The sequence below is a fragment of the Rhopilema esculentum genome, chromosome 12, assembly GCF_057945365.1.
Source record: "Rhopilema esculentum isolate cy_ngs chromosome 12, ASM5794536v1, whole genome shotgun sequence".
NCBI lineage: Eukaryota > Metazoa > Cnidaria > Scyphozoa > Rhizostomeae > Rhizostomatidae > Rhopilema > Rhopilema esculentum.
In genome coordinates, this window is record NC_142826.1 from 4,981,644 (window position 1) to 4,999,234 (window position 17,591).

At 33.2% G+C, this 17,591-nt stretch overlaps 1 long non-coding RNA gene across 1 annotated transcript in view; it reads right to left on the minus strand.

Annotated features, from left to right (window-relative positions):
* Positions 1-17,591, minus strand: part of LOC148958713 (uncharacterized) — a 103,701-nt gene that overhangs the window by 44,825 nt on the left and 41,285 nt on the right. Inside the window, exon 5 of the long non-coding RNA XR_016144479.1 lies at positions 6,861-6,906. This is a non-coding gene — a long non-coding RNA (uncharacterized LOC148958713). The remainder of the gene's footprint in view (positions 1-6,860; positions 6,907-17,591) is intronic.

Genomic DNA, 17,591 nt, shown 5'->3' on the forward strand with positions numbered 1-17,591 from the left:
GAAACAACTTGAATTATGTCGGCAATACTATTCGATAAGTTTTGTGTAGATATCACGACCATATATGTCGAAAAAGGACCAAGCCATTTTTCTAAAAAATCCATGACCCCGGGTATGCAAAAAAAGTCAAAAATGAAAATGTTCAAAAAAAATTTTTTTTTGCTCGAAACAACTTGAAACAACTTAAATTATGTCCGCAATACTATTCGATAAGTTTTGTGAAGATATCACGACCGTATTTGTCGAAAAAGGACCAAGCCATTTTTCTAAAAAATCCATGACCCCGGGTATGCAAAAAAAGTCAAAAATGAAAATGTTCAAAAAAAATTTTTTTTTGCTCGAAACAACTTGAAACAACTTAAATTATGTCCGCAATACTATTCGATAAGTTTTGTGAAGATATCACGACCGTATTTGTCGAAAAGAACCAAGCCATTTTTCTAAAAAAATCCATGACCCCGCGTATGCAAAAAAAGTCAAAAAATGTAAACGTCCAAAAAAATTTTTTTTTGCTCGAAACAACTTGAAACAACTTAAATTATGTCCGCAATACTATTTGAAAAGTTTCGTGAAGATATCACAACCGTATTTGTCGAAAAAGGACGAAACCGTTTTTCTAAAAAATCCATGACCCCGGGTATGCAAAAAAAGTCAAAAAATGTAAACGTTCAAAAAAATTTTTTTTTTGCTCAAAACAACTTGAAACAACTTGAATTATGTCGGCAATACTATTCGATAAGTTTTGTGTAGATATCACGACCATATATGTCGAAAAAGTACCAAGCCATTTTTCTAAAAAATCCATGACCCCGGGTATTCAAAAAAAGTCAAAAATGAAAATGTTCAAAAAAAACTTTTTTTTGCTCGAAACAACTTGAAACAACTTAAATTATGTCCGCAATACTATTCGATAAGTTTTGTGAAGATATCACGACCGTATTTGTCGAAAAAGGACCAAGCCATTTTTCTAAAAAATCCATGACCCCGGGTATGCAAAAAAAGTCAAAAAATGTAAACGTTCAAAAATTTTTTTTTTTGCTCGAAACAACTTGAAATGACTTAAATTATATCCACAATACTATTTGAAAAGTTTCGTGAAAATATCACGACCATATTTGTCGAAAAAGGACTAAGCCATTTTTCTAAAAAATCCATGACCCCGGGTATGCAAAAAAAGTCAAAAAATATAAACGTTCAAAAAAATTTTTTTTTGCTCGAAACAACTTGAAATGACTTAAATTATGTCCGCAATACTATTTGAAAAGTTTCGTGAAGATATCACGACTGTATTTGTCGAAAAAGGAACAAGCCATTTTTCTAAAAAATCCATGACCCCGGGTATGCAAAAAAAATCAAAAATGAAAATGTTCAAAAAAAATTTTTTTTTGCTCCAAACAACTTGAAATTACTTAAATTTTATCTGCAATACTATTTGAAAAGTTTCGTGAAGATATCACGACCGTATTTGTGGAAAAAGGACTAAGCCATTTTTCTAAAAAATCCATGACCCCGGGTATGCAAAAAAAGTCAAAAAATGTAAATGTTCAAAACAATATTTTTTTTCCTCGAAACAACTTAAAACAACTTGAATTATGTCCGCAATACTATTTGAAAAATGTCGTGAAGATATCACAACCGTATTTGTCGAAAAAGTACCAAGCCATTTTTCTAAAAAATCCATGACCCCGGGTATGCAAAAAAAGTCAAAAAATGTAAACGTTCAAAAAAATTTTTTTTTTGCTCGAAACAACTTGAAACAACTTGAATTATGTCGGCAATACTATTCGATAAGTTTTGTGTAGATATCACGACCATATATGTCGAAAAAGTACCAAGCCATTTTTCTAAAAAATCCATGACCCCGGGTATGCAAAAAAAGTCAAAAAATGTAAACGTTCAAAAAAATTTTTTTTTTGCTCGAAACAACTTGAAACAACTTGAATTATGTCGGCAATACTATTCGATAAGTTTTGTGTAGATATCACGACCATATATGTCGAAAAAGGACCAAGCCATTTTTCTAAAAAATCCATGACCCCGGGTATGCAAAAAAAGTCAAAAATGAAAATGTTCAAAAAAAATTTTTTTTTGCTCGAAACAACTTGAAACAACTTAAATTATGTCCGCAATACTATTCGATAAGTTTTGTGAAGATATCACGACCGTATTTGTCGAAAAAGGACCAAGCCATTTTTCTAAAAAATCCATGACCCCGGGTATGCAAAAAAAGTCAAAAATGAAAATGTTCAAAAAAAATTTTTTTTTGCTCGAAACAACTTGAAACAACTTAAATTATGTCCGCAATACTATTCGATAAGTTTTGTGAAGATATCACGACCGTATTTGTCGAAAAAGGACCAAGCCATTTTTCTAAAAAAATCCATGACCCCGCGTATGCAAAAAAAGTCAAAAAATGTAAACGTCCAAAAAAATTTTTTTTTGCTCGAAACAACTTGAAACAACTTAAATTATGTCCGCAATACTATTTGAAAAGTTTTGTGACGATATCACAACCGTCTTTGTCAAAAAAGGACGAAACCGTTTTTCTAAAAAATCCATGACCCCGGGTATGCAAAAAAAGTCAAAAAATGTAAACGTTCAAAAAAATTTTTTTTTTGCTCAAAACAACTTGAAACAACTTGAATTATGTCGGCAATACTATTCGATAAGTTTTGTGTAGATATCACGACCATATATGTGGAAAAAGTACCAAGCCATTTTTCTAAAAAATCCATGACCCCGGGTATGCAAAAAAAGTCAAAAATGAAAATGTTCAAAAAAAACTTTTTTTTGCTCGAAACAACTTGAAACAACTTAAATTATGTCCGCAATACTATTCGATAAGTTTTGTGAAGATATCACGACCGTATTTGTCGAAAAAGGACCAAGCCATTTTTCTAAAAAATCCATGACCCCGTATATGCAAAAAAAGTCAAAAAATGTAAACGTTCAAAAAAAATTTTTTTTTGCTCGAAACAACTTGAAATGACTTAAGTTATGTCCGCAATACTATTTGAAAAGTTTCGTGAAGATATCACAACCGTATTTGTCGAAAAAGGACGAAACCGTTTTTCTAAAAAATCCATGACCCCGGGTATGCAAAAAAAGTCAAAAAATGTAAACGTTCAAAAAAATTTTTTTTTTGCTCAAAACAACTTGAAACAACTTGAATTATGTCGGCAATACTATTCGATAAGTTTTGTGTAGATATCACGACCATATATGTCGAAAAAGTACCAAGCCATTTTTCTAAAAAATCCATGACCCCGGGTATGCAAAAAAAGTCAAAAAATGTAAACGTTCAAAAAAATTTTTTTTTTGCTCGAAACAACTTGAAACAACTTGAATTATGTCGGCAATACTATTCGATAAGTTTTGTGTAGATATCACGACCATATATGTCGAAAAAGGACCAAGCCATTTTTCTAAAAAATCCATGACCCCGGGTATGCAAAAAAAGTCAAAAATGAAAATGTTCAAAAAAAACTTTTTTTTGCTCGAAACAACTTGAAACAACTTAAATTATGTCCGCAATACTATTCGTTAAGTTTTGTGAAGATATCACGACCGTATTTGTCGAAAAAGGACCAAGCCATTTTTCTAAAAAATCCATGACCCCGGGTATGCAAAAAAAGTCAAAAAATGTAAACGTTCAAAAAAAAATTTTTTTTGCTCGAAACAACTTGAAATGACTTATGTTATGTCCGCAATACTATTTGAAAAGTTTTGTGAAGATATCACAACCGTATTTGTCGAAAAAGGACGAAACCGTTTTTCTAAAAAATCCATGACCCCGGGTATGCAAAAAAAGTCAAAAAATGTAAACGTTCCAAAAAATTTTTTTTTTGCTCAAAACAACTTGAAATGACTTAAATTATGTCCGCAATACTATTTGAAAAGTTTCGTGAAGATATCACGACTGTATTTGTCGAAAAAGGAACAAGCCATTTTTCTAAAAAATCCATGACCCCGGGTATGCAAAAAAAATCAAAAATGAAAATGTTCAAAAAAAATTTTTTTTTGCTCGAAACAACTTGAAATTACTTAAATTTTATCTGCAATACTATTTGAAAAGTTTCGTGAAGATATCACGACCGTATTTGTGGAAAAAGGACTAAGCCATTTTTCTAAAAAATCCATGACCCCGGGTATGCAAAAAAAGTCAAAAAATGTAAATGTTCAAAAAATTTTTTTTTTTGCTCGAAACAACTTGAAATGACTTAAATTATGTTCGCAATACAATTTGAAAAGTTTCGTGAAGATATCACGACTGTCTTTGTCGAAAAAGGACTAAGCCATTATTCTAAAAAATCCATGACCCCGGGTATGCAAAAAAAGTCAAAAAATGTAAATGTTCAAAACAAAATTTTTTTTCCTCGAAACAACTTAAAACAACTTGAATTATGTCCGCAATATTATTTGAAAAGTTTCGTGAAAATATAGCGACCGTATTTGTCGAAAAAGGACCATACCATTTTTCTAAAAAATCCATGACCACGGGTATGCAAAAAAAGTCAAAAAATGTAAACGTTCAAAAAAAATTTTTTTTTGCTCGAAACAACTTGAAATGACTTAAGTTATGTCCGCAATACTATTTGAAAAGTTTCGTGAAGATATCACAACCGTATTTGTCGAAAAAGGACGAAACCGTTTTTCTAAAAAATCCATGACCCCGGGTATGCAAAAAAAGTCAAAAAATGTAAACGTTCAAAAAAATTTTTTTTTTGCTCAAAACAACTTGAAACAACTTGAATTATGTCGGCAATACTATTCGATAAGTTTTGTGTAGATATCACGACCATATATGTCGAACAAGTACCAAGCCATTTTTCTAAAAAATCCATGACCCCGGGTATGCAAAAAAAGTCAAAAAATGTAAACGTTCAAAAAAATTTTTTTTTTGCTCGAAACAACTTGAAACAACTTGAATTATGTCGGCAATACTATTCGATAAGTTTTGTGTAGATATCACGACCATATATGTCGAAAAAGGACCAAGCCATTTTTCTAAAAAATCCATGACCCCGGGTATGCAAAAAAAGTCAAAAATGAAAATGTTCAAAAAAAACTTTTTTTTGCTCGAAACAACTTGAAACAACTTAAATTATGTCCGCAATACTATTCGATAAGTTTTGTGAAGATATCACGACCGTATTTGTCGAAAAAGGACCAAGCCATTTTTCTAAAAAATCCATGACCCCGGGTATGCAAAAAAAGTCAAAAAATGTAAACGTTCAAAAAAAAATTTTTTTTGCTCGAAACAACTTGAAACAACTTGAATTATGTCGGCAATACTATTCGATAAGTTTTGTGTAGATATCACGACCATATATGTCGAAAAATTACCAAGCCATTTTTCTAAAAAATCCATGACCCCGGGTATGCAAAAAAAGTCAAAAAATGTAAACGTTCAAAAAAATTTTTTTTTTGCTCAAAACAACTTGAAATGACTCAAATTATGTCCGCAATACTATTTGAAAAGTTTCGTGAAGATATCACGACTGTATTTGTCGAAAAAGGAACAAGCCATTTTTCTAAAAAATCCATGACCCCGGGTATGCAAAAAAAGTCAAAAATGAAAATGTTCAAAAAAAATTTTTTTTTGCTTGAAACAACTTGAAACAACTTGAATTATGTCGGCAATACTATTCGATAAGTTTTGTGTAGATATCACGACCATATATGTCGAAAAAGGACCAAGCCATTTTTCTAAAAAATCCATGACCCCGGGTATGCAAAAAAAGTCAAAAATGAAAATGTTCAAAAAAAATTTTTTTTTGCTCGAAACAACTTGAAACAACTTAAATTATGTCCGCAATACTATTCCATAAGTTTTGTGAAGATATCACGACCGTATTTGTCGAAAAAGGACCAAGCCATTTTTCTAAAAAATCTATGACCCCGGGTATGCAAAAAAAGTCAAAAAATGTAAACGTTCAAAAAAATTTTTTTTTTGCCCGAAACAACTTGAAATGACTTAAATTATGTCCGCAATACTATTTGAAAAGTTTCGTGAAGATATCACGACCATATTTGTCGAAAAAGGACTGAGCCATTTTTCTAAAAAATCCATGACCCCGGGTATGCAAAAAAAATCAAAAATGAAAATGTTCAAAAAAAATTTTTTTTTCCTCGAAACAACTTGAAACAACTTAAAATATGTCCGCAATACTATTCGATAAGTTTTGTGAAGATATCACGACCGTATTTGTCGAAAAAGGACCAAGCCATTTTTCTAAAAAATCCATGACCCCGGGTATGCAAAAAAAGTCAAAAATGAAACTGTTCAAAAAAAATTTTTTTTGCTCGAAACAACTTGAAATTACTTAAATTATATCTGCAATACTATTTGAAAAGTTTCGTGAAGATATCACCACCGTATTTGTGGAAAAAGGACTAAGCCATTTTTCTAAAAAATCCATGACCCCGGGTATGCAAAAAAAGTCAAAAAATGTAAACGTTCAAAAAAAAATTTTTTTTGCTCGCAACAACTTGAAATTACTTAAATTATGTCCACAAAACTATTTGAAAAGTTTCGTGAAGATATCACGACCGTATTTGTCGAAAAAGGACCAAGCCATTTTTCTAAAAAATCCATGACCCCGGGTATGCAAAAAAAGTCAAAAAATGTGAACATTCAAAAAATTTTTTTTTGCTCGAAACAACTTGAAACAACTTAAATTATGTCAGCAATACTATTCGATAAGTTTTGTGAAAATATCACGACCCTATTTGTCAAAAAGGACCAAGCCATTTTTCTAAAAAATCCATGACCCCGGGTATGCAAAAAAAGTAGAAAAAATCGTCAGTATTCCCCAAAAAAAATTTCAGCATTAAGTAAGTTAAAAGCTATAAAATACCTTTTTTAAACATTGCAAAATTTTTCCGTGAACTTCCAAGTGATGTCTGAAAGAAAGAGGCCAGGTAAACATTTAAAATTCAATCACTTTACATAATCAGAAAAAGTCAAATAATGAAAATGTTCAAAAAAAATTTTTTTTTGCTCGAAACAACTTGAAACAACTTAAATTATGTCCGCAATACTATTCGATAAGTTTTGTGAAGATATCACGACCGTATTTGTCGAAAAAGGACCAAGCCATTTTTCTAAAAAATCCATGACCCCGGGTATGCAAAAAAAGTCAAAAAATGTAAACGTTCAAAAAAAATTTTTTTTTGCTCGAAACAACTTGAAATGACTTAAGTTATGTCCGCAATACTATTTGAAAAGTTTCGTGAAGATATCACGACCGTATTTGTCGAAAAAGGACCAAGCCATTTTTCTAAAAAATCCATGACCCCGGGTATGCAAAAAAAGTCAAAAAATGTGAACGTTCAAAAAAAATTTTTTTTTGCTCGAAACAACTTGAAACAACTTAAATTATGTCGGCAATACTATTCGATAAGTTTTGTGAAAATATCACGACCATATATGTCGAAAAAGGACCAAGCCATTTTTCTAAAAAATCCATGACCCCGGGTATGCAAAAAAATTCAAAAAATATAAACGTTCAAAAAAATTTTTTTTTGCTCGAAACAACTTGAAATGACTTAAATTATGTCTGCAATACTATTTGAAAAGTTTCGTGAAGATATCACAACCGTATTTGTCGAAAAAGGACCAAGCCATTTTTCTAAAAAATCCATGACCCCGGGTATGCAAAAAAAGTCAAAAATGAAACTGTTCAAAAAAAAATTTTTTTTGCTCGAAACAACTTGAAATTACTTAAATTATATCTGCAATACTATTTGAAAAGTTTCGTGAAGATATCACAACCGTATTTGTCGAAAAAGGACCAAGCCATTTTTCTAAAAAATCCATGACCCCGGGTATGCAAAAAAAGTCAAAAAATGTAAACGTTCAAAAAAAATTTTTTTTTGCTCGAAACAACTTGAAATGACTTAAGTTATGTCCGCAATACTATTTGAAAAGTTTCGTGAAGATATCACGACCGTATTTGTCGAAAAAGGACGAGGCCGTTTTTCTAAAAAATCCATGACCCCGGGTATGCAAAAAAAGTCAAAAAATGTAAACGTTCAAAAAAATTTTTTTTTTGCTCGAAACAACTTGAAATGACTTAAATTATGTCCGCAATACTATTTGAAAAGTTTCGTGAAGATATCACGACTGTATTTGTCGAAAAAGGACTAAGCCATTTTTCTAAAAAATCCATGACCCCGGGTATGCAAAAAAAATCAAAAAATGTAAATGTTCAAAACAAAATTTTTTTTCCTCGAAACAACTTAAAACAACTTGAATTATGTCCGCAATATTATTTGAAAAGTTTCGTGAAAATAAAGCGACCGTATTTGTCGAAAAAGGGCCATGCCATTTTTCTAAAAAATCCATGACCACGGCTATGCAAAAAAAGTCAAAAAATGAAAACGTTCAGAAAAAATTTTTTTTGCTCGAAACAACTTGAAATTACTTAAATTATGTCCGCAATACTATTTGAAAAGTTTCGTGAAGATATCACGACCATATTTGTCGAAAAAGGACTGAGCCATTTTTCTAAAAAATCCATGACCCCAGGTATGCAAAAAAAATCAAAAATGAAAATGTTCAAAAAAAATTTTTTTTTCCTCGAAACAATTTGGAACAACTTAAAATATGTCCGCAATACTATTCGATAAGTTTTGTGAAGATATCACGACTGTATTTGTCGAAAAAGGACTAAGCCATTTTTCTAAAAAATCCATGACCCCGGGTATGTAAAAAAAGTCAAAAAATGTAAATGTTCAAAACAAAATTTTTTTTCCTCGAAACAACTTAAAACAACTTGAATTATGTCCGCAATATTATTTGAAAAGTTTCGTGAAAATAAAGCGACCGTATTTGTCGAAAAAGGACCATGCCATTTTTCTAAAAAATCCATGACCACGGGTATGCAAAAAAAGTCAAAAAATGAAAACGTTCAGAAAAAATTTTTTTTTGCTCGAAACAACTTGAAATTACTTAAATTATGTCCGCAATACTATTTGAAAAGTTTCGTGAAGGAATCACGACCATATTTGTCGAAAAAGGACTGAGCCATTTTTCTAAAAAATCCATGACCCCGGGTATGCAAAAAAAATCAAAAATGAAAATGTTCAAAAAAAATTTTTTTTTCCTCGAAACAACTTGAAACAACTTAAAATATGTCCGCAATACTATTCGATAAGTTTTGCGAAGATATCACAACCGAATTTGTCGAAAAAGGACCAAGCCATTTTTCTAAAAAATCCATGACCCCGGGTATGCAAAAAAGTCAAAAATGAAACTGTTCAAAACAAAATTTTTTCCTCGAAACAACTTAAAACAACTTGAATTATGTCCGCAATATTATTTGAAAAGTTTCGTGAAAATAAAGCGACCGTATTTGTCGAAAAAGGGCCATGCCATTTTTCGAAAAAATCCATGACCACGGGTATGCAAAAAAAGTCAAAAAATGAAAATGTTCAGAAAAAATTTTTTTTTGCTCGAAACAACTTGAAATTACTTAAATTATGTCCGCAATACTATTTGAAAAGTTTCGTGAAGATATCACGACCATTTTTGTCGAAAAAGGACTGAGCCATTTTTCTAAAAAATCCATGACCCCGGGTATGCAAAAAAAATCAAAAATGAAAATGTTCAAAAAAAATTTTTTTTTCCTCAAAACAACTTGAAACAACTTAAAATATGTCTGCAATACTATTCGATAAGTTTCGTGAAAATAAAGCGACCGTATTTGTCGAAAAAGGACCATGCCATTTTTCTAAAAAATCCATGACCACGGGTATGCAAAAAAAGTCAAAAAATATAAACGTTCAGAAAAAATTTTTTTTGCTCCAAACAACTTGAAACAACTTAAATTATGTCCACAAAACTATTTGAAAAGTTTCGTGAAGATATCACGACCGTATTTGTCGAAAAAGGACCAAGCCATTTTTCTAAAAAATCCATGACCCCGGGTATGCAAAAAAAGTCAAAAAATGTGAACGTTCAAAAAAAATTTTTTTTTGCTCGAAACAACTTGAAACAACTTAAATTATGTCGGCAATACTATTCGATAAGTTTTGTGAAAATATCACGACCCTATTTGTCGAAAAAGGACCAAGCCATTTTTCTAAAAAATCCATGACCCCGGGTATGCAAAAAAAGTAAAAAAAATCGTCAGTATTCCCCAAAAAAAATTTCAGCATTAAGTAAGTTAAAAGCAATAAAATACCTTTTTTAAACATTGCAAAATTTTTCCGTGAACTTCCAAGTGATGTCTGAAAGAAAGAGGCCAGGTAAACATTTAAAATTCAATCACTTTACATAATCAGAAAAAGTCAAATAATGTAAATGTTCAAAAATAATTTTTTTTGCTCGAAACAACTTGAAATGACTTAAATTATGTCCGCAATACTATTTGAAAAGTTTCGTGAAGATATCACGACTGTATTTGTCGAAAAAGGACTAAGCCATTTTTCTAAAAAATCCATGACCCCGGGTATGCAAAAAAAGTCAAAAAATGTAAATGTTCAAAACAAAATTTTTTTTCCTCGAAACAACTTAAAACAACTTGAATTATGTCCGCAATATTATTTGAAAAGTTTCGTGAAAATAAAGCAACCGTATTTGTCGAAAAAGGACCATGCCATTTTTCTAAAAAATCCATGACCCCGGGTATGCAAAAAAAGTCAAAAAATGAAAACGTTCAGAAAAAATTTTTTTTTGCTCGAAACAACTTGAAATTACTTAAATTATGTCCGCAATACTATTTGAAAAGTTTCGTGAAGATATCACGACCATATTTGTCGAAAAAGGACTGAGCCATTTTTCTAAAAAATCCATGACCCCGGGTATGCAAAAAAAATCAAAAATGAAAATGTTCAAAAAAAATTTTTTTTTCCTCGAAACAACTTGAAACAACTTAAAATATGTCCGCAATACTATTCGATAAGTTTTGCGAAGATATCACGACCGAATTTGTCGAAAAAGGACCAAGCCATTTTTCTAAAAAATCCATGACCCCGGGTATGCAAAAAAAGTCAAAAATGAAACTGTTCAAAAAAAATTTTTTTTTGCTCCAAACAACTTGAAATTACTTAAATTATATCTGCAATACTATTTGAAAAGTTTCGTGAAGATATCACGACCGTATTTGTGGAAAAAGGACTAAGCCATTTTTCTAAAAAATCCATGACCCCGGGTATGCAAAAAAAGTCAAAAAATGTAAACGTTCAAAAAATTTTTTTTTTTGCTCGAAACAACTTGAAATGACTTAAATTATGTCCGCAATACTATTTGAAAAGTTTCGTGAAGATATCACGACTGTATTTGTCGAAAAAGGACTAAGCCATTTTTCTAAAAAATCCATGACCCCGGGTATGCAAAAAAAGTCAAAAAATGTAAATGTTCAAAACAAATTTTTTTTTCCTCGAAACAACTTAAAACAACTTGAATTATGTCCGCAATATTATTTGAAAAGTTTCGTGAAAATAAAGCGACCGTATTTGTCGAAAAAGGACCATGCCATTTTTCTAAAAAATCCATGACCACGGGTATGCAAAAAAAGTCAAAAAATGAAAACGTTCAGAAAAAATTTTTTTTTGCTCGAAACAACTTGAAATTACTTAAATTATGTCCGCAATACTATTTGAAAAGTTTCGTGAAGATATCACGACCATATTTGTCGAAAAAGGACTGAGCCATTTTTCTAAAAAATCCATGACCCCGGGTATGCAAAAAAAATCAAAAATGAAAATGTTCAAAAAAAATTTTTTTTTCCTCGAAACAACTTGAAACAACTTAAAATATGTCCGCAATACTATTCGATAAGTTTTGCGAAGATATCACGACCGAATTTGTCGAAAAAGGACCAAGCCATTTTTCTAAAAAATCCATGACCCCGGGTATGCAAAAAAATTCAAAAATGAAACTGTTCAAAAAAAATTTTTTTTTGCTCCAAACAACTTGAAACAACTTAAATTATGTCCACAAAACTATTTGAAAAGTTTCGTGAAGATATCACGACCGTATTTGTCGAAAAAGGACCAAGCCATTTTTCTAAAAAATCCATGACCCCGGGTATGCAAAAAAAGTCAAAAAATGTGAACGTTCAAAAAAAATTTTTTTTTGCTCGAAACAACTTGAAATGACTTAAATTATGTCCGCAATACTATTTGAAAAGTTTCGTGAAGATATCACGACTGTATTTGTCGAAAAAGGACTAAGCCATTTTTCTAAAAAATCCATGACCCCGGGTATGCAAAAAAAGTCAAAAAATGTAAATGTTCAAAACAAAATTTTTTTTACTCGAAACAACTTAAAACAACTTGAATTATGTCCGCAATATTATTTGAAAAGTTTCGTGAAAATAAAGCAACCGTATTTGTCGAAAAAGGACCATGCCATTTTTCTAAAAAATCCATGACCCCGGGTATGCAAAAAAAGTCAAAAAATGAAAACGTTCAGAAAAAATTTTTTTTTGCTCGAAACAACTTGAAATTACTTAAATTATGTCCGCAATACTATTTGAAAAGTTTCGCGAAGATATCACGACCATATTTGTCGAAAAAGGACTGAGCCATTTTTCTAAAAAATCCATGACCCCGGGTATGCAAAAAAAATCAAAAATGAAAATGTTCAAAAAAAATTTTTTTTTCCTCGAAACAACTTTAAACAACTTAAAATATGTCCGCAATACTATTCGATAAGTTTTGCGAAGATATCACGACCGAATTTGTCGAAAAAGGACCAAGCCATTTTTCTAAAAAATCCATGACCCCGGGTATGCAAAAAAAGTCAAAAATGAAACTGTTCAAAAAAAATTTTTTTTTGCTCCAAACAACTTGAAATTACTTAAATTATATCTGCAATACTATTTGAAAAGTTTCGTGAAGATATCACGACCGTATTTGTGGAAAAAGGACTAAGCCATTTTTCTAAAAAATCCATGACCCCGGGTATGCTAAAAAAGTCAAAAAATGTAAACGTTCAAAAAATTTTTTTTTTTGCTCGAAACAACTTGAAATGACTTAAATTATGTCCGCAATACTATTTGAAAAGTTTCGTGAAGATATCACGACTGTATTTGTCGAAAAAGGACTAAGCCATTTTTCTAAAAAATCCATGACCCCGGGTATGCAAAAAAAGTCAAAAAATGTAAATGTTCAAAACAAATTTTTTTTTCCTCGAAACAACTTAAAACAACTTGAATTATGTCCGCAATATTATTTGAAAAGTTTCGTGAAAATAAAGCGACCGTATTTGTCGAAAAAGGACCATGCCATTTTTCTAAAAAATCCATGACCACGGGTATGCAAAAAAAGTCAAAAAATGAAAACGTTCAGAAAAAATTTTTTTTTGCTCGAAACAACTTGAAATTACTTAAATTATGTCCGCAATACTATTTGAAAAGTTTCGTGAAGATATCACGACCATATTTGTCGAAAAAGGACTAAGCCATTTTTCTAAAAAATCCATGACCCCGGGTATGCTAAAAAAGTCAAAAAATGTATGTTATATTCTCTTAATTCCGTAGGCCAATTCATATAGAAGACACTTCGTTTACTTTCATATTCGAATCCAAAACACAACTCAACTAAAATTCCATAACACCCTTATTAATATAACAAAGCATAACAAAACAATTGTTGCACAGGGCAACCAAAGCAAGGTTCAGCATATTACTCATAATAATAATAATAATGAAGGTTCACTTTATGACATCACTTCCCCTTTTTAAAAATCAGCGAATAAATCTTGATGGTATCGGATCACCATATCTCACCGGTTGACTCCTTACTCTTGTTGATTGACGGCGTGCGTTATTTCCAAGTCTGTGTTCGCGTTCTGCTTGATTTCCTTCTTTGTTCAACTCTTGTTCTATATCACTGTCGAACTCTTCATGCTGATCTACTCTAGCAGGGAATTTCTTGAAATGTGACACATTTCTTGTGATACGTCTTGTTTTGTTCTCTGCGGTAATCATCGTCCCTTTACGTTGGATAACTTTGTATGGGGCTTTATCAAATCTTGATGAGAACTTGTTCTTATACTGTTGTTTCACGAGTACCGTATCTCCTATTGCTATATCACTTTCTTTCGCGTGTCTCTTCTTGTCAATATACATCTTCTGATATTTCTGTGACTTCTCTTCATTTTCTCGAGCGATCTTGTGCTTGTTTATAATACTTTTCCGTTTCAGTATTGGGAACTTTCCACGAATTTGTCTGTTGAACAAAAGTTCGCACGGTGGAACTTTCGTAGTAGAGTGCGGTGTTGTGCGATATTGTAGAAGAAACCTTTGTAATTCTTGCTTCCACGGTTTTCCTTCCACGATCGCTGCTTGAATAACTTTGCCTAGCGGCTGGTTGAAACGTTCGACCTCTCCGTTTGCTTGTGGCCATTTTGGAGTACTTCGGTCATGTTTTATTCCCAATATGTGTAAATAACGCTTGAATTCATCTCCATTGAAAGGAGGGCCATTATCCGTCTGTATCTTGTCGGGAATTCCATGCACAGCAAAGATACGATCTAGTTTAGGTATAAGTGTTGAAGCTTTTGTAGAGGAAACAACTTCTACTTCTGGGAAACGCGAGTAACGATCAATAATGACTACCAGATAGTCACCTGTTGGCAGTGGTCCATAATAGTCTATGTGTAGTTTCTCCCATGGTTTTGTTGGTAATTCACTCAATTGCAATGGCTCTGGTCTGTTTTCTTTACCTGTTGCTTGACAAGCAAGGCAAGAATCAATCGTTGCTTTAACTAAGTCATCTATTTTTGGGAACCACACTTTCTCTCTGATCATAGCTTTTGTTTTGGACAGTCCCTGATGACTTTCATGCGCGATGTCAATTGCCTTTTGGCGTAAAGATAGAGGAATGACTATTCTTGAGCCTCTAAGAATAATATTCTGAGCACCGATCGAAAGTTCTTCTTTGATTGCTCGATATGACAAATCGACCGATTCCCACGCACCTGAGCGAATAGCGGCGCGAAGTTTCTGGAGTTCTTTGTCGCTATTGGTTTCTTTACCAATCTCATACAGACTCATTGTCTTAGGAACTGCATTAGAAGTTACGAACTTTATGTATTCCTCAGTGAACTCTGTTTCTTTTGATGTTTTAGCAGATGGATGGCGAGATAGGTAGTCCGCAGCGTTCTCTTTGCCAGGTTTATATTTAATTGTAAACTGATATGGCTGCAAGCGTAAAACCCATCTTTCTATCCTGGCTGATGTCTTAGAGCTTGGCGATCCGTATATGATCTCTAGAGGCTTATGGTCTGTGACAAGTGTGAAAGGTTGACCATATAAAAACAAATGGAAATGTTCAATGCCCCATACTATGCTCAAAGCTTCCTTTTCCGTCTGGGAATAACGACTTTCCACATCTGTTAAGGACCTACTAGCATATGCAATTACTTGATGGTCCTTTTTTTCTTTTGAGCTTTGCGATAAGATGGCTGAAATGCCTACAGGACTAGCATCAACTGTCAGACTAGTAGATTTGTTTATATCAAAGTATCCCATAACTGGTGAAGAGGTAAGCGCTCGTTTTACCTGTTCAAACGCATTGTGATGTTCCTTTTTCCACGAAAAGATCGAGTTCTTCTTGATAAGATCTCTCAATGGAGCTGTAATTGTTGAATAATTTGGGATGTATTTGGAGCTATAATTAGCCATTCCCAACAAACTTCTCACTTCACTTGCATTTTTGGGAATTGAAGCGTTTTGCAAATCCTGAATTCTTTTTGGATCTGGGCGAGTCCCTTTTTCGGAGAATATCTGTCCAAAAAAGTCTAATGTGGGTTGCAAGAATTTGCATTTGTTCGCATTTAACGTGAATCCCTTTTCTTGTAGACGTCGCAAACATTTCTCAAGGGCGATGTCATGCTCTTCCTTGTTGACACCGAAAATAATTATGTCATCTGCTATGTTCTGCACACCCTTGATGCCCTGAAGATTTTGCTGAAGCGAGTGTTGGAAGATTTCAGCGCTAGCATTAATTCCATATGCTAATCTCTTGTAACGATATAAACCGCAATGTGTGGAAAATGTTGTGATATACCTCGATTCCTCTGCAAGAGGTAGTTGGTGATACGCTTGTGAAAGGTCCAGCTTTGTGAAGTACTTCGAACCATTAAGCTCTAGGCTTATATCATTCACTGTGGGTATAGGATATCTAACCCTGTCTATGGCTTGGTTAGCCATCCTCATGTCCACACAAATTCGCACTGAACCATCTTTCTTCGGAACAGCAACGATGGGTGAGACCCATGGTGTTGGCTGATTTTCAGGTACTGGCTCTATGATATCCTGTCTTTGAAGCTCCTTCACAGCGTCCTGTACTTTCTGACGAATGTGAAATGGGATTCTCCTTGGGGGTTGAGCCTTTGGTATAACCTCTTGATTAATGTTGAGCTGCACTTCAGTGTCTCTGAGTTTTCCTAACCCTTTGAATACATCACGATATTTATCCAGCAAAGTTGAAAGTTTCTCATCTGTTACATCAACGGGCTTAATTGCACTTAGATTCAAGCTGATAAGTCCTAACTCCTGTGCGGTAGCCATGGATAGCAGACATCCTGAATCTTTGCTGCTCACAACGTAGAATGTTGAGACACAATATTTTTGCTTTGTTTCGACAAGAGCTTCAAATTTTCCTTTGAAACAGACGGGCTGTTTTGAACTGAAGGCAAATGCCTTGACCTTGGTTGGACGTAATTCAATTCCCTCTAATTGTTGAAAGGCTGTGTTGTCCAACACGTTGATGGAGGCGCCGGTATCAATCATTATTGATATTGGCTTTCCCGCAATAGAAATTGTTGTTGTAGGACACCCTGTGGATTTCTGTTGTATTGTGTAAACGTATTCATCGTCGCTAGACTGTGTCGAATAATTCAATGGCTTGACTGAGAAACGTTGAGGTTTGTTTGGCCTACCGGATTTCGGTCTCTTGTCCTGAGCTGCACTCCGACATACAGCTGCAAAATGATTCGATTTTGCACATTTATGGCATGTTTTGCCATACGCTGGGCATTGATCCTTTGGGTGTCGTGCACCACCACAGCTTCCACATTTCGGGGGTACAGTCAATTTTTGTTTACCTGCCTTGTTTGAAGCCGTAAACCGATGAGTGTATTGTTGTATGTCTTCTTTTGACTCAATTTCCTTCGCTTGGAATTCGCTCATTTCATCCCTTCTGCCATCAAGTAACATATCTTTTAGCGAATAGTCTGGGTCACGTAACGCTTTTCTTCTAATTTTGTTAGAAATGCCTCCAACAATTATTTGTTCCTCGATTTCGAAGTCGGTATCCGTAAAGGTACAATTGACAGAAAGATGTCGGAGCCGTGTGTGAAAATGATCTAAGGTCTCCCCTTGTTCCTGGCGAGTTTGGCGAAACTTGTACACTTCATACCGACGGTTTGTTTGAGGCTCGAAATATGCAGTGAGTTTATCACGAGCCAGTTCATAATCAGCGGCAGCGCCTGTATCAGGAATCTGGCTGAAAATTTCGCGAACTCGGGAACCTGCTTGATGAAGTAAAATGGCTCGTTTGCGTCCAAGATCTCTTATACCACTGGCAAGAATATATGTGTCGAAATCACGAAGCCATTGTCGCCATCTCGT